Source organism: Oncorhynchus nerka, linkage group LG24, assembly GCF_034236695.1.
Source record: "Oncorhynchus nerka isolate Pitt River linkage group LG24, Oner_Uvic_2.0, whole genome shotgun sequence".
Lineage (NCBI taxonomy): Eukaryota > Metazoa > Chordata > Actinopteri > Salmoniformes > Salmonidae > Oncorhynchus > Oncorhynchus nerka.
This window is the reverse complement of record NC_088419.1, coordinates 25160257-25186875: the sequence shown is the minus strand read 5'-3', so window position 1 is coordinate 25186875 and position 26619 is coordinate 25160257. Positions and strand designations below refer to the sequence as shown.

Here is a 26619-nt window from a genome sequence, read left to right as displayed (position 1 = left end):
CCTTAATCTCTAATGTCAACTAATGCTTGATGTTCCCATTCAGGCATTACATTTCTAAATGTCTTTTTTTTCAGGGCCTCTACTGATTAAGGGGGTATTGTTTGTATTGAGTGCTTTGAATAGCCCACGTTTATATATTTACACGACAGGCAAAGCAGAACTGTAATGAAAGGAAAGGTTTTAAAGCATTAATTAACCAGGGGAGGATCCTTGGCACCAGGTGGAGATCTTGTGGCTGAATGAACAGCATTGTTCAAGAGACCGTCCTTGCCCCCAACTCCACAGCTAATGACAGACATGCTCACCCAAACCCTTCATATGAGAACTTCAAACAACAAAATCTTGATTCACCTATCGGAAAATTATTTCTGCATAACTAATACCCTTACCATAGTCAGGCAGAAATACACTACATAACCAAAAGTATGTGGACACCTGCTTGTCAAACATCTCATTCCAAAATCATGGGCATTAATAAGGAGTTGGTCCCCCCTTTGCTGCTATAACAGCCTCCACTCTTCTGGGAAGGCTTTCCAGTAGATGTTGGAACATTGTTGAGGGGACTTGCTTCCATTCAGCCACAAGAGCATTAGTGAGGTCGTACACTGATGTTTGGCGATTAGGCCTGGCTCGCAGTCAGCCGACACTTGACATTGCACATGGTGATCGAAGGCTTGTGTGCGGCTGCACGGCCATAGAATCCCAATTCATAAAGCTCCTGACAAACAGTTATATTGCTGAAGTGGCTTCTAGAGGCAGTTTGGAACTCAGTAGTGAGTGTTGCAACCGAGGACAAACACTTTTTTACCATTCTGTGAGCTTGTGTGATCTACTTCATGGCTGAGTCGTTGTTGCTCCTAGACATTTCCACTTCACAATAACAGCACTTACAGTTGACCGGGGCAGCTCTAGCAGGGCATAAGTTTGACGAACTGACTTGTAGGAAAGGTGTCATCCTGTGACGGTGCCACATTGAAAGTCACTGAGCTCTTCAGTAAGGCCGTTCTACTCCCAATGTTTGTCTATGAAGATCGCATAGCTGTGTGCTCGATTTTATACACCTGCAACTAGTTTCAGGACTTCCTCTTCTTTATGTTAAGCCAAGGGGTGCGAGTAGAAAATCACTGACCTTCTGGAGGGCCCTAGGGGGAAGTCTCCTCTCCGATAGTCCTCCAATCGCACTCATACCCACCAGGATGTGGTTCCTCTCAACAGACAGACCATCAATTATGAAGATGGGGGAGGGGATACAAAAATGGGAGGAGAAATTAGGTGATCTCCAATTCATAAACAAAACTGCCGTGCATGCAGGCACATTTATTTAGTGACCAGACAATTCACAGCATTTCAATTCATGACCAGTCACAATATCCATTATGGAGGCATTCAAAAGACACTTTTGGAAATGGCCTTTTGTTTACGCTTTATTTCATTTTACTGTGACAAGGCAAATGATCAATTTCTCATTTTGTCGTGATTAGACTACCGGTGGAACCACAGCCTGTCATAACATTATGAGGCACAGGAAAACAAAACAGCTTTTCAAATACACTTCACCAGACAATGTATCGGTGATGTTGTCCTTCTGACATTGCAACATGTCGTAAATGTTGTACTGTGACTTCAGATGCAGGAGGGAGTCTAGGTTGCAGCATCACACACTTAGTAATCTGAAAGTACATGAAAATACATAGATAAACAAATGTCACTTCTCAAGGACATACAATTACAGATCGTACAGACTTATAAAATTAGTTAACCATTTGATTTAGAGTGCTTGCTCTGAAAACCCATTGGGTCTAGCTGCCTACTGCCTTCAGACCTGTAATGGACAGTATGCTGTATTTTTTCCCAGGTCTTATAAAAGTTATTATTGGTTTCCGCTCGCCTGCCTTATTGCCTTGTATATCAGCAGACTTCACAGAGGGCCAAGCCAGAGTGCTTTGCATAATAGGGAGAAAGAATCTCTAACTGAATTGTGGAAATAGATTTCAACATTAACGCAGCAGTTGAGAGTAATACATCATGAAAGCAGATGCAGGCGGGATGTGACGAGGACATAACAACGGTGACATAAAACAGGCAGGTGGAAGTGAGCAGTAAAACAGGACAACCCTGCATGTCATTGTTAAGTGACAGATATTTCCCTCCCTAATGGCTAATAATGATGGGATTTACTACCGAGCAGTCTGTTCATATCAGCCTTGTCTCTTTGCTGTGACAGTAACACAAGACCATTTTATAGGGTTTGGGCAGCAACACAACATACTGAAGCTGTAATCAACCAAAATTTGCACAGCTGGGACCAAAGCAATCTTGGGACACCTGGAAGCAATTCAAGATAGCATTGTTTCAACAGACACCAAACTGCAGGAATGCAAGTTATTGTAAACAGGAAAAAATACCAGTCCTAGAACAGAAAGAATTCAACTATTCTAATCATTAACTATAAGTGAAAGATTCCGTAGAAGCCAGTCAGGAGCCAGTAAACAATACACATGTTCGTCCTGCATTCAGGGAGTGAGGAGCTCCATATTTGTCCATACCATTAGAAGGCTCTGATTAGGAGTGCAGCATGAGGGCAATTCATTATCATTACTTTAAGCATGACAACTGGGAGCCAACGTGCTGCTGAAATGAACACTGAATAAAACCGCTCAAGAAAATTACACAGCCGCATGGTTTTGTCAACAGGAAGCCTTCCTCCTCCAAAACAACAGCCTCTTAATTGATCTATTTAGCATATATGGTGGAGCTGAGCAGGTCTCTTCAAAGAGAGTGTAGCTCAGGCTCTTTCATCTGCAGTCTCCGCCACCGCGCCAACCTCCGCGAGACACCAACACTGACTTGTGCGCCCTTTGACTGAGGCGGCCATCGCTAAGGATTCCCTTTGACTTTGACATGAAGATGGAAATGTGATCTGGTTAAGCAAGGAGAGGTGCGAGTTGTTGCCGTGATGGAGCATCCTGTCAAAGCAAAATTATTCATTTCTGTGATGCTGTGAACTGTCATCACGCCCCCAGTGTCATGGGCACCTTCAGTCATTCAATTTGATGTCCACTGGAAGACAGAATGGCTTTGTAAGTTATGAAGGCTGTCCATTTTCCACCTCATCCTTCACTGTTTACCATTCAGATCAAAATCTAACCTTTATGGTTTCAACTAGTTTCAGCCGGAATGAACTGTCTCTAGATTCTACAGTTCTTTTGAAGATGTAGCTGTTGTGTTCACTTCGGGACATCAGTACAGAGAAACCCTAACAAACTGTGAACTAACACCCACTCAAGCCGCTCCTTCTCCCTGTGATGTCCCGCCAGCCACTCCAGCGACACACTGACAGCTTTGACAGTTTTTGGGTGAAATGAGGACGTGAGAAAGGACAGTGGCTCAGTAATGATGACCTCTCCCCAGAGAGACAAGAGAGAGGCAGAGGCTATCCAGTGACATCTATAACCACTGGAAGTGTGGTTTAGTTAAAGTGAAAGCATGAGCTGTGTTTACACAGAGGAAAGTTAGTGTTTGTTTGGAGTGTGTGTGGAATACATTGCCCTTTCCAAAAGTATTCTCCGAAGAGGTTTAGTGAACAAAAAATAAGTGAGCAATATAAGCTAAATAAATGTTCACATCAAATCATGTTAAGAATGAAGAAATTACAAAAAAATAAGAACACCCTTTGTGGTAGCTTTAATAGCCATGGTGGGGTCTTATCTGTTGCAAATGCATTAGTGTTATATTAATGAGTCTTCTCTGTGTCTAAAAGAGGGACTCAGTACAGCAATACTTAATTCAACTAAGAATGCTTTTCAAAGAAAAATAAAATAGACACAACTCAATCCTGAGAATAGCTCTTTTCATATAGTGGAATTATTATATCAGGCAGTCCATGTGGTTTAAACATAGCATAAAGCAAAGAGTCAATCTCATATTGATCAATGGGTGAAGGATGTATGAATGCGACACAACAGGCTAATCAGATGGTAAACCACACAATATATGCACTGCTGTGCCTTTGTGCTCCTGCTCCCCATTCATTCTGAAAGGAAGATCGGAGAACAGAATTCATCTTAACTCAGGCCAAACGTGTGAGATTGCTCATAGTTGAACAGTGAATGAATTTTCACATTGAATTCACGACAATCAGCCTATCAATCAAATCCTGTGGCAAAGAGGAACAAAACAGAGTGAAAAGGATGGAAAGATTGTGATGATGTGAAAGGTAGATAATGAATTCTTACCTAAATACTGATAACGTGCAGTAGTTATTTATTTGGCTGTCTGTAGAAGCACACGTCCTTTTTGCACACAGTGTAAGTATGCCCTCCTATGGTAGAACCTGGGACTGCAACCACACCTTATCTTTCATATTGGCTGCATAATCTCAACTAAACATTCTTCTCTTTCACATTTTCAAATATTTTAAACAACCCATGTTATTTATGGTTGTACTCAGCCTTATTGGGCAGAGGCTGCTGTCCCAATAGCTCCCACACAGCATGGGGGGAGGACAGCAGGTTGACCATGGACAGGAACGACTGAGGAGCAGGAGGGGTCAGGACAAATCAGTCAGACATCATTTTAGTGTTCTGAAAAGCGAAGGTCAAGATTACATTAGTTTGGTTTTATGACAAGGTCTGAGTGCAGCAATTGTTTTGGTTTCTTTCCTACATTCTATCAAATGTATTTATATAGCCCTTCTTCCATCAGCTGATATGTCAAAGTGCTGTACAGAAACACAGCCTAAAACCCCAAACAGCAAGCAATGCAGGTGTAGAAGCACGTTGTCTAGGAAAAACTCCCTAGAAAGGCCAAAACCTAGGATGAAACCTAGAGAGGAACCAGGCTATGAGGGGTGGCCAGTCCTCTTATGACTGTGCCGGGTGGAGATTATAACAGAACATGGCCAAGATGTTCAAATGTTCATAAATGACCAGCATGTTCAAATAATAGTAATCACAGTGAACAAGTCAGGGTTCCATAGCCGCAGGCAGAACAGTTGAAACTGGAGCAGCAGCACGGCCAGGTGGACTGGGGACAACAAGGAGTCATCATGCCAGGTAGTCCTGAGGCATGGTTCTAGGGCTCAGGTCCTCCGAGAGAGATGAAGAAAGAAAGAAAGAAAGAAAGAGAGAAAGAAAGAGAGAATTAGAGAGAGCATACTTAAATTCACAAAGGACACTGGATAAGACAGGAGAAATACTCCAGATATAACAGACTGACCCTAGCCCCCCAACACAAACTACTGCAGCATAAATACTGGAGGCTGAGACAGGAGGGGTCAGGAGACACTGTGGCCCCATCTGATGATACCCCCGGACAGGGCCAAACAGGCAGGATATAACCCCACCCACTTTGCCAAAGCACAGCCCCCACACCACTAGAGGGATATCTTCAACCACCAACTTACCACCCTGAGACAAGGCCGAGTATAGCCCACAAAGTTCTCCGCCACGGCACAACCCAAGGGCGGGGCGCTAACCCAGAAAGGAAGACCACGTCAGTGACTCAACCCACTCAAGTGACGCACCCCTCCTAGGGACGGCATGGAAGAGCACCAGTAAGCCAGTGACTCAGCCTCTGTAATAGGGTTAGAGGCAGAGAATCCCAGTGGAGAGAGGGGAACCGGCCAGGCAGAGACAGCAAGGGCGGTTCGTTGCTCCAGTGCCTTTCCGTTCACCTTCACACTCCTGGGCCAGACTACACTCAATCATAGGACCTACTGAAGAGTGGGGTCTTCAGTAAAGACTTAAAGGTTGAGACCGAGTCTCCATCTCTCACATGGGTAGGCAGACCATTCCATAAAAATGGAGCTCTATAGGAGAAAGCCCTGCCTCCAGCTGTTTGCTTAGAAATTTTTGCTTAGAAATTCTAGGGACAATTAGGAGGCCTGCGTAGGTATGTACGGCAGGACCAAATCGGAAAGATAAGTAGGAGCAAGCCCATGTAATGCTTTGTAGGTTAGCAGTAAAACCTTGAAATCAGCCCTTGCCTTAACAGGAAGCCAGTGTAGGGAGGCTAGCACTGGAGTAATATGATCCATTTTTTGGGTTCTAGTCAGGATTCTAGCAGTCGTATTAAGCACTAACTGAACTTTATTTAGTGCTTTATCCGGGTAGCTGGAAAGTAGAGCATTGCAGTAGTCTAACCTAGAAGTGACAAAAGCATGGATTAATTTTTCTGTATCATTTTTGGACAGAAAATGTCAGATTTGTGTTGTTACGTAAATGGAAAAAAGCTGTCCTTGAAACAGTCTTGATATGTTCGTCAAAAGAGAGATCAGGGTCCAGAGTAACGCTGAGGTCCTTCACAGTTTTATTTGAGACGACTGTACAACCATCAAGATTAATTGTCAGATTCAACAGAAGATCTCTTTGTTTCTTGGGACCTAGAACAAGCATCTCTGTTTTGTCCGAGTTTAAAAGTAGAAAGTTTGCAGCCATCCATTTCCTTATGTCTGAAACACATTCTATCAATTCAAACGGCTTAAAAATGACTTTGAGTGGGGGAATAAGGAATTCGGACTATAGAAATTTACTCAATCAGTCTCTAGAGATTTATTCTGCATGCAAATAACCTACTTCTTCTCAACAAAAGGATGACAATTACATTCACATCTGCTACAGACAGTGTGTATTGCTGTAGGGGTATCAGAGGACTGACATATTGATAGATCACACTCAAAGTGATGCACAGAACACCAACTGTTAGACTTCAGTGCAGTTTTTGACATTATCGATCATAGTCTGCTGCTGGAAAAACATATGTGTTATGGCTTTACCCCCCCTGCTATAATGTGGATAAAGAGTTACTTGTCTAACAGAACACAGAGGGTGTCCTTTAATGGAAGTCTCTCAAATATAATCCAGTTAGAATCAGAAATTCCCCAGGGTAGCTGTTTAGGCCCCTTGCTTTTTTACATTTTTACTAACAACATGCCACTGACTTTGAGTAAAGCCAGTGTTTTTGTATGCGGATGACTCAACACTATACACATCAGCTACTACCGTGACTGAAATGATTGCAACACTCAACAAAGAGCTGCAGTTAGTTTCAGAGTGGGTGGCAAGGAATAAGTTAGCCCTAAATATTTCTAAAACTAAAAACATTGTATTTGGAACAAAACACTCACTAAACCCTAAACCTCAACTAAATCTTGTAATAAATAATGTGGAAATTGAGCAAGTTGAGATGACTAAACTGTTGGAGTAAACCTAGATTGTAAACTGTCATAGTCAAAACATATTGATGCAGTAATAGCTAAGGTGGGGAGAAGTCTGTCTATAATAAAGCGATGCTCTGCCTTCCTCTTGAAACGAGCAATCCCGTATCCGGGATCGTAATTATAGCCTAAAGCTCATTACCATAACGCAACGTTAACTATTCATGAAAATCGCAAATGAAATGAAATAAATATATTGGCTCTCAAGCTTAGCCTTTTGTTAACAACACTGTCATCTCAGATTTTCAAAATATGCTTTTCAACCATAGCTAAACAAGCATTTATGTAAGAGTATTGATAGCTAGCATAGCATTAAGCCTAGCATTCAGCAGGCAACATTTTCACAAAAACAAGAAAAGCATACAAATAAAATCATTTACCTTTGAAGAACTTCGGATGTTTTCAATGAGGAGACTCTCAGTTAGATAGCAAATGTTCAGTTTTTCCAAAAATATTATTTGTGTAGGAGAAATCGCTCCGTTTTGTTCATCACGTTTGGCTAAGAAAAATCCTCAAGGTGTTTTTCACATATCTATTCGATGATATATCATTCGTGGAAGTTTGGTTTCTCCTCTGAACCACATGGAAAAATGCATGCAGCTGGAGATTACGCAATCATTTTGACGGGGGACACCAAGCGGACACCTGGTAAATGTAGTCTCTTATGGTCAATCTTCCAATGATATGCCTAGAAATACGTCACAATGCTGCAGACACCTTGGGGAAACGACAGAAAGTGTAGGCTCATTCCTTGCGCATTCACAGCCATATAAGGAGACATTGGAACACAGCGCCTCCAAAATCTGGGGCATTTCCTGTTTGAAATTTCATCTTGGTTTCGCCTGTAGCAGCAGTTCTGTGGCACTCACAGATAATATCTTTGCAGTTTTGGAAACGTCAGAGTGTTTTCTTTCCAAAGCTGTCAATTATATGCATAGTCAAGCATCTTTTCGTGACAAAATATCTTGTTTAAAACGGGAACGTTTTTCATCCCAAAATAGCGCCCCCTAATGCCAACACTATCAACAAGACAGGTCCTACAGGCCCTAGGAAAATTGGGCCTGTAAGGACTTAGGAAAATTGCAATTGGCTCAGAAGAGGGCAGCACGGCTGGCCCTTGGATGTACACAGAGAGCTAATATTAATAATATGCATGTCAATCTCTACTATACATACACATGGATTTAGTACTGTAGATATGTGGTAGTGGTGGAGTAGGGGCCTGAGGGCACACATTATATTGTGACATCTGTGAATGTATTGTAATGTTTTTAAAATTGTATAAACTGCTTTAGTTTTGATGGAACCCAGGAAGAGTAGCTGCTACTTTGGCAGCAGCTAATGGGGATCCATAATAAAAACAAATACAAACTGTGAATACATGAGTAGATTACTTCCTGTAGATTAGTGAATACAAAAGACTGGATTTAAATAAAACATGAGAAAACAAGAGCTAGGATATTTATCTGGCAGACACCGTTATTTAATTTAGGGAATAAATCATACCAAAACAGATCTAAAAACCCACATTGTCATTCTTGCAGGTCTGGTGTCTGTCGTTTTTATCTATGGCTGGGCTGGTTCCTATCTTGTCTGAATATGGTATAGACCAGGGCTAGGCAATCATTTTATCTCGAGGGCCACATCGGGATTTCACAATTTCACGGACGGATTTGTTAGCCCAAATAAATTTGCGGTCCAGAAAAAGGACAGTTATTTGAAAATGTATACTGCAGGTCCATTAGAATTTCTATATAATTTTTGTATCTAGTTTTAGACGTTCAAGAGTGGCCTGAGGTGTTTTTTATCCCCAAATAATAATTTCCCAAACCAGATTGAATTGGCAGTATGTTGCTCATTCTTGGTATAGACCTACCATTCACACACAGCCTTTAACCATCCACCATGCAGCGCTAACACAACAAGGGCAATACTCATAACGCCAACTTCAATCAGAGCACTGCTCACTGACATCTACCAACTCTGTAGTAAGTCCTCTCTGACCTCATAAGGAAGGCTGACTGTGTATGTCAAGGCTGAGTTGTCCTGCTGATTGTCCTCAGCAGGTATCATAAGGAAACCATGAGTGTGGAAGCACACAGAACTGTAAAAAACTGAGAAGATATTTTACCTTCACACAGCTGCTGTCAATGGGGTCCATGCGGGTGGACTTGGGGTGAACGACCCTCACTTCCTCTCTCCCACACTCCAGAACCGACCACAGCTCCACCACTAAGGCCTGCACGAAACCTGCCAGAACATACTGAGCTGTAATTCATGTGTAATGTGCAATAATTGTATTTTCAAACTGCTATCAGTACTGTCATGTAGTAGCTAGTACCTGAGCTGTGTAATGCCACCACACCAGCGGTTGTTGCTGCTACCTGTGTCACCATCACACCGTAGCCAAACTTGTCACATGGTCTTGCCTGGAGGAAAGTGTGATAACAGATTAAAAGTAGGCCATGATTGTTATTAGCCAAAAGCAATTTACTATCTTGCATAATCAAAAGTGTGTGTGTGTGTGTGATTCCTCATTCTTTGTGTGCAGTATATTTGTTTATTATTAAAATGGGAACACATTAGTTAGGCCAGAGGCATTATTCTATACTCTGGGATATTGAAATGGCACTCAAGTGTATAAATATATTTATGTTAATTGACTTTATGTAAATCTCTAGCTCAAACAATTGATAGAAACTGAAGATAAAAGTAAAACAATATTCCAAGCACATTTTCACCACTATTGTGGATTAATCAAAGTAATGGGAATTTACAAAAAAATAGGACTACAAGCTGAAATGGAAGATTTAAAACATTTAGAAATGTAAACACAGATTGATTTAATGTGTAAAGATCCTTAATTAATTACAAAACAAGGGTGTGATTTAAAAATAGATGAGTTTAATTAGAATACGGAGAAAAATTTATGCAAAACAAGGGGGGTAATTAAAAGCGCATGTAAACAATTCTAGTCATTCTGCCCAGGTTTTCAGTATAAGATGCATACACTGGGCAGTAAGGGTACTTAATGAGAGACTAATACATCTCATTCAGTGTAATAGTACCAGCATATGATATACATACAGTGCATAGCTGGGCGTCATAAATACTAAGTACGGAAGTAGACTTAATTTAGCCTATTCATCCCTACCATGGTGTTGATTCTCAATGCACATCACCAGTAAGCAATAAGAGTTGACTATAACATGGTAATAATACCTGTAGTTTCTTGGTGAAACTGGAGTATGCTGGAGGAGCAGCAGGCCTTTCAGAGTGGCAGAAAAGTTCAGAAGGTTCAGGTTCAGGAAAGTCTCCTCTCAAACCACTCTGTGTGGATTGACAGCAGAAGGAAAGTATAACGGGAAACCTCATTATTTCCCCATCTTATTTATCCTACTTAACAACATGCCAGAAGGGTGACTGAAAATAAAACCACATCATTATCATAGATCCACAAGCACCCTTTGCCTCCAGAGGGAGACACTAGCAAAACGAACATATTCTGCAGCTTCTGAGAGGATGTAGAAAGGATGGCTCTGGGAACCGGGGTGGGATCTCTTTCTGACAGGGAGCTCATCTATGATAGGGGGAAAAGAACTTCAGAGTGAGCCTTTGTAATTCTCCCCTGAACCCGTACACTGAACAGCAATAATGAGGAGTTCAGCAGTGATATTAGGGGCTCTGAATCTCATTCCTCCAGCCTTTCTACCTTTCTCCATAGGAGCACAGGGCTCACAGGGATGAGTTATTAGCAGAGTGGAGTAAGTTCTCTTCTGTTCTCCTCCATTGCCTGCCTGACACACTACATCCCTCACATAATAATGGACTTGGACAATATCCCACTGGGCACAAACAGGTTCAATCAATGTTGTTTTAAAGTCATTTGTAAACGTATTGTGATTTGGAATCTACATGGAAAATACATTTTTAAAAAGTAATTAACTGTCGTTTTGAGGGTGAAATTTCAACCACAGGATTATGTCATCATGGTAACCAAATTTTAACAGACAAACCTTGTATAAAATATTTTGAATTCGTACCTTGAAAATGTCAGATCTTAAATGTTATATCCACTATCAGAAGAAGAAAAAAATAGCCTTGGCAGCATCTCCTACTGGAGAATCTATTTGGTCTCCCATCCAGGGTTTTAACCAAGCCCTGTTTAGCTTTTATAATTGCCACTGACTATTACCAATGTGCTATTATGAAAATGACATTGAGAGAGCTCTTAATAACTAAATATATTCAATGTTGCTATCAAACTCATACCAAAGGGTAGGTTTAACAGAGCAGCTCAAACGTATCCATACTTTATCACTCATGTATCATCAATTATACTAAAGTCATCAACAGCTACTGTTTCAATTCAACACAGGGTTCAACAAAGAATAGACAATTAAAATGTAATATTTAGTCATATTGAAGTGTATTCCGTTGTCAATGCAACTATCACCATTTGAAGGAGATATCTTCTGCTTGGATAGTTCCATCTGGCTTTAATTATTAATAACGTATATGTTGGAATCACGCCTCCATCTCAACCAGTGGCACAGATTGAAGATAAATCTCCTTCAAATGCTGATATTTGGTTGCGTTGACAACCAAGCACAAATCAATATTCCTTTGTAATCCAGTAAACAGCCTACAGATAAGGCCATTTTACAAACTAATGTAACATTCAATTCAACCTTAACATGAGGTAAACATCCATGACCACATTGGGAGGTTAGCGTAAATATACACTTCTTATGTAATCATACAAAGCGTGCATGTTGAAGATAGAATACATAGGTCGTCGCAGGTCTGTGGAGATCTTCACAATTGCTGTAATAATCTGTACAGAATCACGAACGGCATTGATCACTTGCACCATGTACTTTTAATGTAAGTTCAACTGCAATCCAGGTCATTTGGTTCTGCTATTAGATGAACAACAGTGATAACACATTCATCTGTTGTATAAATAAACAAAATATCTTTGTATTCCCATTTGAACCTTGCTGTCCTAAATGGCTGAAATCACAGTGATAACGCTTTTAGGTGACTTTTAGGTAACTAATCCAAACATCTGACATTGTTGTTACATTGGAATTTGGTTGTGCTTTAGATGTTTGAAAGCATAGTGATAACACATTACGAATTCAACTAACTTTTTCCTCATTTTGAGTGGGAGAAATGTAATATAGGTTTTCATCTCATTGATGTCACACCCTGATCTGTTTCACCTGTCTTTGTGCTCGTCTCCACCCCCCTCCAGGTGTCGCCCATCTGCCCCATCCCCTGTGTATTTATGCCGGTGTTCTCTGCTTGTCTGTTGCCAGTTTGTCTTGTCAAGCCTACCAGCGGTTTTCCCGTACTCCTGTTTTCTAGTTTTCCTGGTTTTGACCATTCTTCCTATCTGCTGTTCTGTACCTTGTGACACTGCCCTGGATTACTGACCTCTGCCTGCCCTGACCCTGAGCCTGCCTGTTGTTCTGTACCTTTTGGACTCTGCTCTGGATTACTGACCTCTGTCTGCCCTTGACCTGCCTTTTGCCTGCCCCGTTTTTGAAATAAACTTTTGTTACTTCGAACTGTCTGCATCTGGGTCTTATCCTGAGGTCTAATAATTGACCAACATCTCAACCAAATATTACCCAATTATCCACGTTGAAATGACGTGGTGTACCTAGTGGGATGCTTATGTTCAAACATTCATGATGTTTGGTTTGTGAAGATAAACTGTTGTTCTGGGAATTGCAAGGGCAGTTGAGAAGCTCTAATTGAGAAGTGAGACCATGGATGATTGGGGCTTGGGATCAACAAAACACAGCCTATCCATCATAAAGTTTGTTTTTTGGTAAACTCTCAAAAAATGATTCCGAATATTTTAGAAGGGCGACTCAGGTAAAAGGAAATGGATTGCTCAGATGTTTTTCTACACCCAATGAAATAGTTCATGTTTCATTCACATGTTTGAGAGAAGACTAGTAGGGTGGAGTTTGATATGTGAACTTAGGATAAGGATTACGTTGAATTCATATCAGTTCTCTGCTGCCAATGACTGGAACAAACTGCAAAAATCACTGAAGCTGGAAACTCATATCTCCCTCACTAGCTTTAAGCACCAGCTATCAGATCACTGCACCTGTACATAGCCCATCTGTAAATAGCCCATCCAACTACCTCATCTCCATACTGTATTTATTTATTTATCTTGCTCCTTTGCACCCCAGTATCTCTACTTGCACATTCATCTTCTGCACATCTATCACTCCAGTGTTTAATTGGTATATTGTAATTACTTTGCCACCATGGCCTATTTATTGCCTTACCTCCCTTATCTTATCTCACTTGCACACACTGTATATAGACTTTTCCTACTGTAGTATTGAATGTGTGTTTGTTTATGCCATGTGTAACTCTGTGTTGTTGTATGTGTCGAACTGCTTTGCTTTATCTTGGCCAGGTCGCAGTTGTAAATGAGAACTTGTTCTCAACTAGCCTCCCTGGTTAAATAAAGGTGGAATAAAAAATTAATATTGATAAAGGCATAGACGATGGTTCATGATAGCCAACAGCATATCATAAGTGCTAGCTGGCAAAGAGTAATCCAAATAGTAAAACTGCTAATAAACGTACCCTAAAATATTCCTTTCCAACATGTCTTGCTAATGTAACCTTTTATTGGTCGATAACTTGATATAGTAGTATACAGTGGTGTAAAGTTCTTAAGTAAAAATACTTTAAAGTACTACTTAAGTAGTTTTTTAGGGTATCTGTACTTCAATATTTATATTTTTGGCAACTTTAACTTTTACTCGACTACATTCCGAAAGAAAATAATGTACTTTCTACTCCATACATTTTCCCTGACACCCAAAAGTACTCATTACATTTTGAATGCTTAGCAGGACAGGAAAATGGTCTAATTCACACACTTAAAGATACAATTCCTGGTCATCCCTACTGCATCTGATCTGAAGGACTCACTAAACACAAATGTTTTGTTGGAGTGTTCCCCTGGCTATCTGTAAATTTAAAAGACAAGAAAATTGTGCCGTTTGGTTTGCTTAATATAAGGAATTTGAAATGATTTATACTTCTACTTTTGATACTTAAGTATATTTGAGCAATTACATATACAGTGGGGCAAAAAAGTATTTAGTCAGCCACCAATTGTGGCTCTCACTTAAAAAGATGAGAGAGGTCTGTAATTTTCATCATAGGTACACTTCAACTATGACAGACAAAATTATTTTTAAAAATCCAGAAAATCACATTGTAGGATTTTTTATGAATTTATTTGCAAATTATGGTGGAAAATAAGTATTTGGTCACTACAAACAAGCAAGATTTCTGTCTCTCACAGACCTGTAACTTCTTCTTTAAGAGGCTCCTCTGTTACCTGTATTAATGGCACCTGTTTGAACTTGTTATCAGTATAAAAGACACCTGTCCACAACCTCAAACAGTCACACTCCAAACTCCACTATGGCCAAGACCAAAGAGCTGTCAAAGGACACCAGAAACAAAATGGTAGACCTGCACCAGGCTGGGAAGACTGAATCTGCAATAGGTAAGCAGCTTGGTTTGAAGAAATCAACTGTGGGAGCAATTATTAGGAAATGGAAGACATACAAGACCACTGATAATCTCCCTCGATCTGGGGCGCCATGCAAGATCTCACCCCGTGGGGTCAAAATGATCACAAGAACGGTGAGCAAAAATACCAGAAGCACACGGGGGGACCTAGTGAATGACCTGCAGAGAGCTGGGACCAAAGTAACAAAGCCTACCATCGGTAACACACTACGCCGCCAGGGACTCAAATCCTGCAGTGCCAGACGTGTCCCCCTGCTTAAGCCAGTACATGTTCAGGCCCGTCTGAAGTTTGCTAGAGAGCATTTGGATGATCCAGAAGAAGATTGGGAGAATGTCATATGGTCAGATGAAACCAAAATATAACTTTTTGGTAAAAACTCAACTCGTCGTGTTTGGAGGACAAAGAATGCTGAGTTGCATCCAAAGAACACCATATCTACTGTGAAACATGGGGATGGAAACATCATGCTTTGGGGCTGATTTTCTGCAAAGGGACCAGGACAACTGATCCGTGTAAAGGAAAGAATGAATGAGGCCATGTATCGTGAGATTTTGAGTGAAAACCTCCTTCCATCAGCAAGGGCATTGAAGATGAAACGTGTCTGGGTCTTTCAGCATGACAATGATCCCAAACACACAGCCCGGGCGATGAAGGAGTGGCTTCGTAAGAAGCATTTCAAGGTCCTGGAGTGGCCTAGCCAGTCTCCAGATCTCAACACCATAGAAAATCTTTGGAGGGAGTTGAAAGTCTATGTTGCCCAGCAACAGCCCCAAAACATCACTGCTCTAGAGGAGATCTGCATGGAGGAATGGGCCAAAATACCAGTCAGAGTCAGATACAATACATGCTGATTTCTGAGAACAGTCCCATAATTTTGGTGCTGTACAACTTCAACAAGCTGGCAAACTAGCTACCGTATGGCCATTCAAACAAGCTTGCACTAGCCTGCTAGCTGGTGCAAATTTGCTCAGCTGATCGAGCATGGTTTTCCAAGTAGCCAGTACATCATAGCTTCCGAGAGCGGAGGGATTTTCACAGATTTTCAGAATATTTGTACATTTTTTGGTGATTTTCTGAACTGGATCCTGATTGGATCCCAAAATTCTAAGGCACTGCATCAGTGCTAGAGGAGTCACTACAGGCCCGGGTCCGATCCCGGGCTGTATCACACTTGCCTAGTTAAATAAAGGTTAAATAAACAAGGAACTAGTGTTAAATGGATGAGCAAAATCTCGATTTTTAGAGAGGAGTTCCATATCCTACAAGACAGATCGGTTAAGGGACGAGCATTGCGTAGGAGTGACATCATCTGACGTGAGACAATTAGAAGAGCTGTTTGAAAAGAGTGCTGAAATTTCTGCCTGTTATGGTGGGATGGAGTATGGCCTGCCTGGTGACATCAACAGGTTGTAAATTACACAATAGACCAATAAGAAAGAGTTCCAAACCTCTCTGCCAATAAATCAAATCAAATTGTATTTGTTGACATACACGTGTTTAGCAGATGTTATTGTGGGTGTAGCAAAATACTTGTGCTTCTAGCTCCAACAGTGCAGTAATATCTAACAGTTTCACAACATATACACAAAATACATGGAAATCTAAATAAGGAATGAATTAAGAATATATATACATATATATCAGAGCAGCATTGGAATAAGATACAGTGGCAGAGTATAGAATACAGTATATTCATATGAGATGGGTGATGCAATATTTACAAACAACTCAAATGACTAAGATACCTAGAATACCTTAGATAGTATAGAGTACAGTTTACACATACAGTAATGCAAGATACAGATATATTATTAAAAGTGGCTAGTGTGTCCATTCCCTTAAAGTGGCCAGTGATTCCTAATCTGTCTATAGGCAGCAGCCTCTGATGTGCTGGAGATGGCTGTTTAACAGTCAGTGGTGTAGTCTAGAATACAATACAGTATATGCATATGAAATGGGAGATGCAATATGTCAACACAATTTAAAAGTGACTAAGATACCGTAGAGTAGTGTGGAGTGCGGTTTATACATATGAGATGAGTAATGTTAGATACAGAACATTATTAAAGTGGCTAGTGATCCATTTCAATAACAGCTAGATTTCAGTTTTCTACTCCACACTCACTCCCAGACAGTCCTATCAAAACACTTGCTTGAGAAATTGCTCTTGCTAAGAATCACAGTAAGGTACTTAATTGTTACCCAGAAATGATTTGGTATTGAGATATAAAAAAACCCAGCTGCAGTTGACCTTAAACAAGCCGATTTCCTATTTGTGCTCTGTAAGTACACGAGAAAGAACTTCTACATACTTTCTTAGTATACTTGGTATGCTGAAAATGTAATATTCATAATAATAAATAAGCACCTTGTGTACTGAATCAAATCAGTTTTAACTTACCCTTCACTCTCGGCAGAAACTAGATTTCTTTCATATAAGAAAAGCGACAATCCTCATTCCGTGGTGGCAATTCTTGTGAGAGTGTCTGCTATATGAGTGCAGTTTCTGGGGAGTTTAATCTGGCCTGTGACACACAAAACGAATTGAAATGGCTTTGGGCACATTGCGGAATGAATAAAAAATGACAGACAACTCATACAGTGCATATGTAACTCTTGACATACCCTCAACAGATTAGACACACATCCACAGGGGTCAGTTCAGGTTTTGCAGTGTAGAATTGCAGCATAAATTCTACAGCGTAAATTCCTAAGTAACAGTTATCATTATCTGAACATAGATAACAAACGATATGGCTGTTTTTTTAGCTGTAAACTAGTTAGTGACAAAGCACAAACAAAGGATATCCTGTGAGACAGGGAAGGTACATTATTATTGATCTTTTGACTGGAATAAAGATAGTGTAGTGTTGGTCAAGAAAGTGAAGGGGAAATAAAAGAGGTGTTGCTGTCACCAACTGAGATCATGTTTAATGGCTCAATACAAGGTTATGGCACGCCAGTGAATCTCAGTGATTTTGTTACGTCTCCTCTCAGTGAGTATCACAGTGTTCTCTAGAGTCGAGACAAAAGGTCTGACAGAATTCAAGTGGGTGTACTCTAGAACACTATATCGAGATAAAGGGCTGTCATAAAAACTAAGACACATACTACAGTATCCGTTACACCTTCTTTCATAGTTAATTAATAATCTTAATCGGAAGCTGGGCTGCATGTGTAAATGACGGCTTTGTAGTGAGTCAAGGGATGGGAGAGGCAACGTGAACCACACCTGCATGCAACGAGTCACTGTGCAGAAGCTTGGGGTGTTGGTACATGATGCTAATCAGAATGACAACCAGGTCTGTCAGACTATACTGGATCTGTAAGACAGGAAAATGATAAATTGATCAGACAGTTAAGGTGGCAACCTAGAATAATGGATTGCAGCTGCTGTACCTCAAGGATGGGGTCTACGTAACTTCTGTGAAATAACTGTCAAACTATCTAAAACGATAAGACTTTTTTTTAAAACATTTTATTTCTGCTCATACCTTTGCTTTTCCCCACTTTGATGGGAAAGAGCTTTCTCCCATTCTCCCTTCCTAGCACGCATAATGAGTGAACAAAATAAGTGTATTCCAGCTTTTTGGCAGTGTAGAGTACTTTTAGCAATGCCTGAACAGAAACAAGATCATAATTCAACAGTGGGAACATAATATATAAAATGCTGTCTAGACCCAATTAACATCTGATCAGGTAAAACTGATGTATAACAAATAGCATACTGATGTAATTTCATACAATTTCTTCACAAACCTATCTTTTAGCGTATGCTAAAACAATTAAAACACACAACGGGCAGTTCTGACACTACAAAGGTTTTGTATAATTTCAGCCAGTAATTTTGAAAGTAGCACTCACGAGCCAAAACTGGTGCTCAGAATTGTGTACAGTTGTGTACATCAATTATTTTGTATATATCTTTCGTCCTGCAAAACAAAAAATGTGTTTGATGTTACAATTTGTACAATATGTTACGAATGTTTAAGGGACAAAAAGCATTTGTACAATCACTGACAATGGGTTCAGTTTATCTATGCTCATCCAATGCAAGGTCAAGAACGCAACCTCACTCTACGCCAGATAACACGAGGCACGTTCCGGAGAAATACTCCCTCCTCTCTGACGATAACACAGCTATCTGGGCTCAGGAGACAGGCAGGGAGGGAATAACACCTATGTTTAAAGGAGAACTATACAGCATAGTGAGGCATTAAGCGTCACTTTTTCACTCGGCCTTCCATATCATACATGAGGCTGTGGACATTTGTACTGTACTCAGGAGAAACAATGTATGGAGAAAAATAGTGTCTCAATGGATTTAGCATGAGCGAGAATAGAGAAGCTAGTCTGAATTAGAATACAGGCGTAGGATAAGTAATATGTTCCGTCCTAACCAAATGACAAAACACCTAATGGATTCTTAAATACTTTCTGCATTTCCATAACCCAGAGTCTCCTTTACTTAATTACCCCGTAGAATGATATAGCCTACCACAAGTTATTTAGCAAAATTAGAGTAAGCTCTAGTCCACACATAAGCCATTCGTTTTATGGTGGACTAAATGATGTATACATATTGCATGGTCATAGACAATCTGGGCTTTTCAAGACTTTTCATGAGCCCTGTACTACCTGAGCTTGACCAGTCAGTGATTCCCATCATCCCCACCAACACTATGCAGCTCCTCCCCAGACTATACAGTATACACAGTGGTCATCTCTATCAGTGCATGTGAGCACTCCTCGACTCTGGCGATAGATAGTAGCACATCCATTGGGCCTGGAGAGGAGGACAGACCAAGACCACAGAGGAAAACAAACCAGCCTGATAACTCCTGATACGGTCCGCCTAAACAAGACTTGACCTATTCAGCATCTAAACATCCTTCACCACAGAGTGGGGTAAGGAGGTGTGTGAACTAGGTCAATAGGGAGAGATGGAGGCAAGCTGTGAGGGGTGGCTTCTGGCGCCTGCATCGAGTTCTCAAGGGATATAGAACAGGTTAAATAAATAGACATTTTCACCTCCAACAACTAGATATGAAATTGGCCTACATGTCAATTGTTGGTGTTGTGCTACAGTAAATCTTGGTTTTAATGTAATTGAAATAGAATAGAGAAATACTCGTGTAGATTAAAGTTGAACTCACTGATGTGCTGGTTCTCGATAGAGTGGATGACCTCACCCGTCTTGTCTATGAATGGGTCACAGGACTCAATAGATACACTGCTGAAGAGCTGCTACAATCTGGGATAGAACAGCACTCATTACAATAATCAAAGGGATGTTTTAAACACTGAAAAAAAGACAACTGAAGACCAGGAAATTACTTTGTTTTAAGTTAATTCATTTTAAGTTAATATATTTTCCAGAACTCTACCTCAGAATATAACTATGAATAGCAAGTGTAATGTCTTCATCATCCATCAATGTCATACTGTAAGGCAAGCATTACATATATGGCAAGGTTTTAATAGCTATAAAGGCAAGGAATTTAATATTAATCAAACTGGGAACTCATTTCTAATCACGAAGGAGGAGAATCAGAGACAGACCCTTGAGATTCCTGGAGTGGTCAATCATCAGCTCATCATCAATCTCACCACCACCCTCATTTCCAGTCCACTCTCACTGCCACAGAACAGAACCATTAAGATTAGTCATCACTCACTCACCAGAGACTTGTACTTCATCTCCAGAACCCTGTAGACCACGGTCCTGCTGTTGTAACCATGCTGGAAGAGACAGGACTGACATCATCTTCACTCAGCACTGACAATTGGTTAGCCTACTTATGGGTGGGGTTGGTTTCTTGTAGTGATAATAGCAGCTAGGTTTATATTGTGCTCACCATCCACCTATTAAACCAGCAAGGCTTTCTCTGACCCTTGTGTCTCTAATCCGTGTTCAGGGTGTAAGGACAGGAGGGAGAAAGTACTCTATTATCTCCTCCATGTACCTAGTGAGACAAAGAGGATATCAAATTACATTTTAGACTAAACTATTACTTTGCAAGTGCTGATTACTGAATATACTGTAAAATAGAACATCTCACTTTTGTGGGTGGCGAATCCAAAAGATTGTCACTTCCTTCTGAAAATCATTCATTAGTTTCATCTGGTGGAAAAATAAATGTCAATAAAAACTATATCATATTCATATGGGTATAACTGCCATGCAAGTATCACATTACAGAGTGCATTCGTGTTTTAGAAGACAAGTAATGTCCGGTCTGTTTACATCAATCCCAACCGATCCAGTCAGGAGGCTCAGTTTATTTATTTTTTTACCTTTATTTAACTAGGCAAGTGAGTTAAGAACAAATTCTTGTTTACGCCTCAAGCACAGATCCAATGCCTTAGACCGCTCGGGAGCCCCAGTTTAAGGTACATGAAGTCAGACTCCAGACTTTTAGCTATTTGTCAGAAGGCAAAATATACATTATTCACATCATTATCCACATCAGACTTTGAATAGACAAAGAAACAAGACATTTCAGAAACATATAGGAGAAAACTAATGAATTACCTAAACTGTTGTAGATCTCTCTTATTACATTCAGTGGAGAAGAGAATGTTTTTGATAAAAAAGCCCCGGACCTTATCCTGAATAGAGGATGAACAAAACTATAAGACTCATGCAGGTGTGAATTTTTGCAATTTCACTGTGTGACAAATGTTCATCAGACCAATAAAAAACGAAAGTTGTTTACAAAACAGAGAACACAAAATCCCTAGGGGGTGAATTCCCATATTAGAGTATCTTATTCTATTTAGCCCATTACATTCTAAGCCCCGTCTAAGCTGGGGTAAGGGGTTTCACTAAGGTTTATGGAATTGTTTTAAGAAGGTCATACGTAAGATAATTTTGCTATTTGATTTAGAATTTTAAGACCCCTTGAAGTATCAAAAAATATATTTTAAAAGTATTTCATGAACATTTTATTTGGCCTTACTGCTATTTGCCCATACAAACGCATTGAATAATAGATTCACTACATGGAATAACAGATAGTCCCAAAAATTTAATAAAAAGGGAAGTTTGTTCTGAAGTGTCTGTCCTATATCTGAGAGATATAAGAAAGATCAGGAAACATTTTTTACATGTATTTAAACCCTTATTTTTGGCACTTAACAGTCTCCATACATACTTCCATCCATTTTTTCAAATGGTACCAGGGGACCTTCAGACAAGTCTTGTGAAGCCTGTGGGCATCCTAGAGCAAAACAACCGACATGTATTTGTTCGTGAGAGTCTCACATTTCCATATTATTGTGTAAACCAAACTGTTCGGATGCTACAGATGATTTTGTGAGAAGACTGATTTTCGGGATGTCTCATTGTCTGACAAACACCGTCCTAGCTCTGTAACCTTTCACCGCAGATGCAGAAGTGTGACATCAGCAAATGCGGTAAATCCAATGCAAAAAAACAGATATCTTTAGCTTAAAGACAGATTTTTATGGTAATTTTTTTTATTCGATTTCCGCGGGGTGCGGAAATCGACTTTAAGGGGTTTTAAAGACCTAGTATAAAGACAGAGATTTTAAATGTCTACTCTAAGAATGCCTACAAGCGTTGTTGTCAATGTTTAATAGCGTATGAAGATGGCCTACTTTACTTTGAGTTAATCTATCAGACATCTTCAGTTGCCAAACTAAGCTGTCCAGCTCTTTACCTTTTAACATTTTGTTGTATTAGCAAAACCAGGATGACTGCATTCCTTTGAGTAGTACATTAATATGACTTTCTAAGTTACATAAGAAAGGCATTTTGCTGAGAGCATGTTATCTCCACTCATAAGTGCCAACTTTTGTGTGAGCATTTTTCAGTGACTTACACTGAGGTCAGGGTCTGGGTCAGCCAGTGCAGCTGAGAGGTTCCTATGCAGGCTGCTCCAACTCCCACAGCTCAGCACATCCGAGGTCTATGCACCACACAGACCCTGCATGGCCTCCCAGTGCACTTGCACACCACATCACTGTCACTCTCAGAGACCACACAACATTGGATGCAATTAATAACACTTTTACCAATCTAGTAATAATCTAGCAAATTATACAGAATAGAAATCATTTTAACTCTTTAGGCCTACTAGGGTCCAACCTTTCAGCAAGTACTTGCAGCTGCTATTGTTTGATAAATACATAACCCTAAGGAAACATTTGCAACTGTAGTTAATGTGTAATTACTGTACATTCACTTTTTTGTGCTCGTGAGTTATAATTAGACAGCATAAATGACACTGATTGCAAACTCAACTCAGAGGCAACACAAACAACTTAAGCCTATAATGTAATGATTTACAAGAATATTAGTATTACTTATCCAGATCAACAAAATATGTTTATACGGTATAATGATACTGGTCCGGTAGTGTATAAAAAGCCATTCAATGGATCGTTGGGTGGATCCTCACTTTGCAAGAGTGACTTTTAGGCTATTTCTTTAACATGGTATTACCTGATTGAAGGAAGAATGACTGTCGGAGCAGTTATCTGTGTAATGGCTGTTTAACTGAGGATGTTGGCTCTCCCTGTGCATCTCCTTCCTTCTCAGTTGGTCCTCTTCAAATGTATTCATCAATGGTTCAACAACTACCATCATCGTGTTCTTCAGTGTTTCTAATTATTTGCTTGTATCTATAAATGACAAAGTAGAGGTTAGAAATGTATTTAAGTGTCATTCCACAATGACACAATAATTTACATCACATATTACAGATTTTCTTTTACCATAATGTGGACCACTCAGGTAGAGCAACAAACATAGTCAGACATGGTACAATGGTTCCTTTCGCGTCATGTACATTACATTTTCTACATTATTGGTAACAGTTATTATACATTAGGTCATCTATACACATGCATTAATAAACACAGAAACCAAGTATAGTAGATAAAAGGACATTTAGGCACTTATCACGAAACTTATCCGATGGAGGATAAGATCGCATGCTTTGGCGCAGGAATTTACATTATTGTTACCTGATGAAATTTTACACAAAGTAAATGAGACAGGTAAATACAATGAAAAATCTAGTCTACACTAAGGGAAAGGGGGATACCTTGTTAGTTGTACAACTGAATGCACGCAACTGAAATGTGTCTTCTGCATTTAACCCAACCCTCTGAATCAGAGGAGTGCAGAGGGCTGCCATAATCCACTTCCACGTCTTTGGTGCCATGAACAGTGGGTTAACTGCCTTGCTCAGGGGCAGAACGACAGATTTTTACCTTGCCGCTATTGCTTCAAGATTGTATTCATTGTGAAGCACACAAGCACATAGGCTTTAGACTCCCTGTAAGCAATGGCATATTCTGTGAAGTAAGTGACGAGCCATGTTGGGAATACAGTAAAGGATAAAGTTCATCAGAAGTCACTTGTGACAAGTCTTCACTGAGAATGCTTTACAGAGACACCATACATACTCTCCAGATTCTCTAGTCCTCCTTGTAACAGCATGAACCAAGGTGTCCTGACCGGACCCAACAGCATGTCCCTCTCCTGTTACATCTCTCTGTCACCTCCTCGATAACAGCTCTCAGAGAGCTTTCCACATACTGCCGCAGGTACTTAACAAATTCATAACTGAAAAAGAGACGGATATTCAACAAGCGTTAGATAATAATGGATATCATTTACTACAGATTTGATTGTAGCAAATGAGAAGGTATTAAATTCTGCTTACTTATGGAAGTTCTTGTCCATCTCCTCCAGATTAAGCAATATTTCCTCTGCACGTTAAATTGGTAGATGCACCTGAGATTCTGTCTTGATGCTTTTTAGCAGTTGCCTCAACAGACTGAAGTTCAGACTCCTCCTCAGCTGAGATCTGAGACATGGTCCTAATGTGGATTCACTCTTCTCTGCAGAAATATCCACAGAATGGAGATTATCCAGTGGCAACTCAGTTTGCTCGCTAGCTACAGTGCTACTTTAATGTAACAACTAAAATCAAATCAAATCGTATTTCTCACATGCGCCGAATACAACAGGTATAGGTAGACCTTACAGTGAAATGCTTACTTACAAGCCCTTAACCAACAGTGCAGTTTGAAGAAAAAAACCAATAGAAATATAACAAATATAGCTAGACAAACGATGCCATTGTATTAAAACGTGGGCATGCATTATCTTGCCATGTAACGTTACTGCAGCTAGTTGACGTTATGTTTGTTTGACATGGTAGCTAACGTTAGCTTGCTAGCAACGAAGGTAAGGAGATAAAGTCATTTGCATGACAGACCTTGGTTAAACATTTTCGCAAAGCCATTGCAAATGTATCACATTGTAATAAACAGTGTACGACTTCCATACCGTACTGCTCATTTCGCCAATATAGTTGTGCAGTTAGCAACAATTTCCAACCTCCTGCAGAAACATGGAAACATGTACATTGGAAAAGGGGTGCAAACAAACACCATATTTTTTTGTTTGTTAACACTGACAATTATGATATACAATACATTCCAGCTACTCCTGTTATTTTAAACCAAAGTGTTCATGCACTATGCTTTTTCCTGTGTCTATAAATCCCTGTCCGTTAGATGTCACGTGGTCCCCCATGTTTACACTCTCTTCCGGGAAAGGAACGTCTGTCAAAAGCCAAATCAAAAATAGAACAGTATGAAGACAGGAAAAAAAAGGGCCAGTCTTAAAGTGCTTCTCTAATCGAAATCTCCTACCATACGTCTAGGCGAGGCCATGAAGGCGTTGGCTAGCTAAGCTCATACGTAAAAACACGTCATCGGGTTTTACGGTCATCTGGCGCCGAACTGCCCATGTGTACGCCGTAAAATCAAAGGCGCTCCTTCGATATAAAGTTGTTGGTGACGAAAAAGACAACGTATCTGTTTGTCACTTTTATGAGGTTGTTGTAATAACGTTTAACTACTTAAGACATTGGCACAAATTTTTGATTTCGAGAAAATGAACAACTATGGAATACTGTTAGACTCTCATTTGGGCTCCAGAGTGGTGCATCTGTGTGCTAGAGGTGTCACTACAGGCCCTGGTTAGTGGCCCTGTATCATAACTGGTTATGATTAGGGGTCGCACAATTGGCCCAGCGTTGTCTGGGTTTCGTCATGGTAGGCCTTCATTGTAAATTCTTAACTAGTTAAATAAATAAAATGGACTTCTCAAACCTGAAGCCCAAGCCGGGTCTGTTGGTCTATATCACAAGTATTCCTGGAAAGCTTGCAATGTTGCGCCTCTGGGTTTAGAAACTTTGTGCTAGTACAGTGCCTTGCGAAAGTATTCGGCCCCCTTGAACTTTGTGACCTTTTGCCACATTTCAGGCTTCAAACATAAAGATATAAAACTGTTTTTTTTTGTGAAGAATCAACAAGTGGGACACAATCATGAAGTGGAACGACATTTATTGGATATTTCAAACTTTTTTAACAAATCAAATACTGAAAAATTGGGCGTGCAAAATTATTCAGCCCCCTTAAGTTAATACTTTGTAGCGCCACATTTTGCTGCGATTACAGCTGTAAGTCGCTTAGGGTATGTCTGTATCAGTTTTGCACATCGGGAGACAATTTTTTCCCATTTCTCCTTGCAAAACAGCTCGAGCTCAGTGAGGTTGGATGGAGAGCATTTGTGAACAGCAGTTTTCAGTTCTTTCCACAGATTCTCGATTGGATTCAGGTCTGGACTTTGACTTGGCCATTCTAACACCTGGATATGTTTATTTTTGAACCATTCCATTGTAGATTTTGCTTTATGTTTTGGATCATTGTCTTGTTGGAAGACAAATCTCCGTCCCAGTCTCAGGTCTTTTGCAGACTCCATCAGGTT

The 26619-nt window shown here is 40.1% G+C and overlaps 1 pseudogene; it reads right to left on the bottom strand.

Moving 5' to 3' along the window:
* Window positions 1–1283: 1283 nt before the first annotated feature.
* On the bottom strand, window positions 1284–25551 carry LOC115107471 (protein broad-minded-like; annotated as a pseudogene).
* Window positions 25552–26619: the final 1068 nt, after the last annotated feature.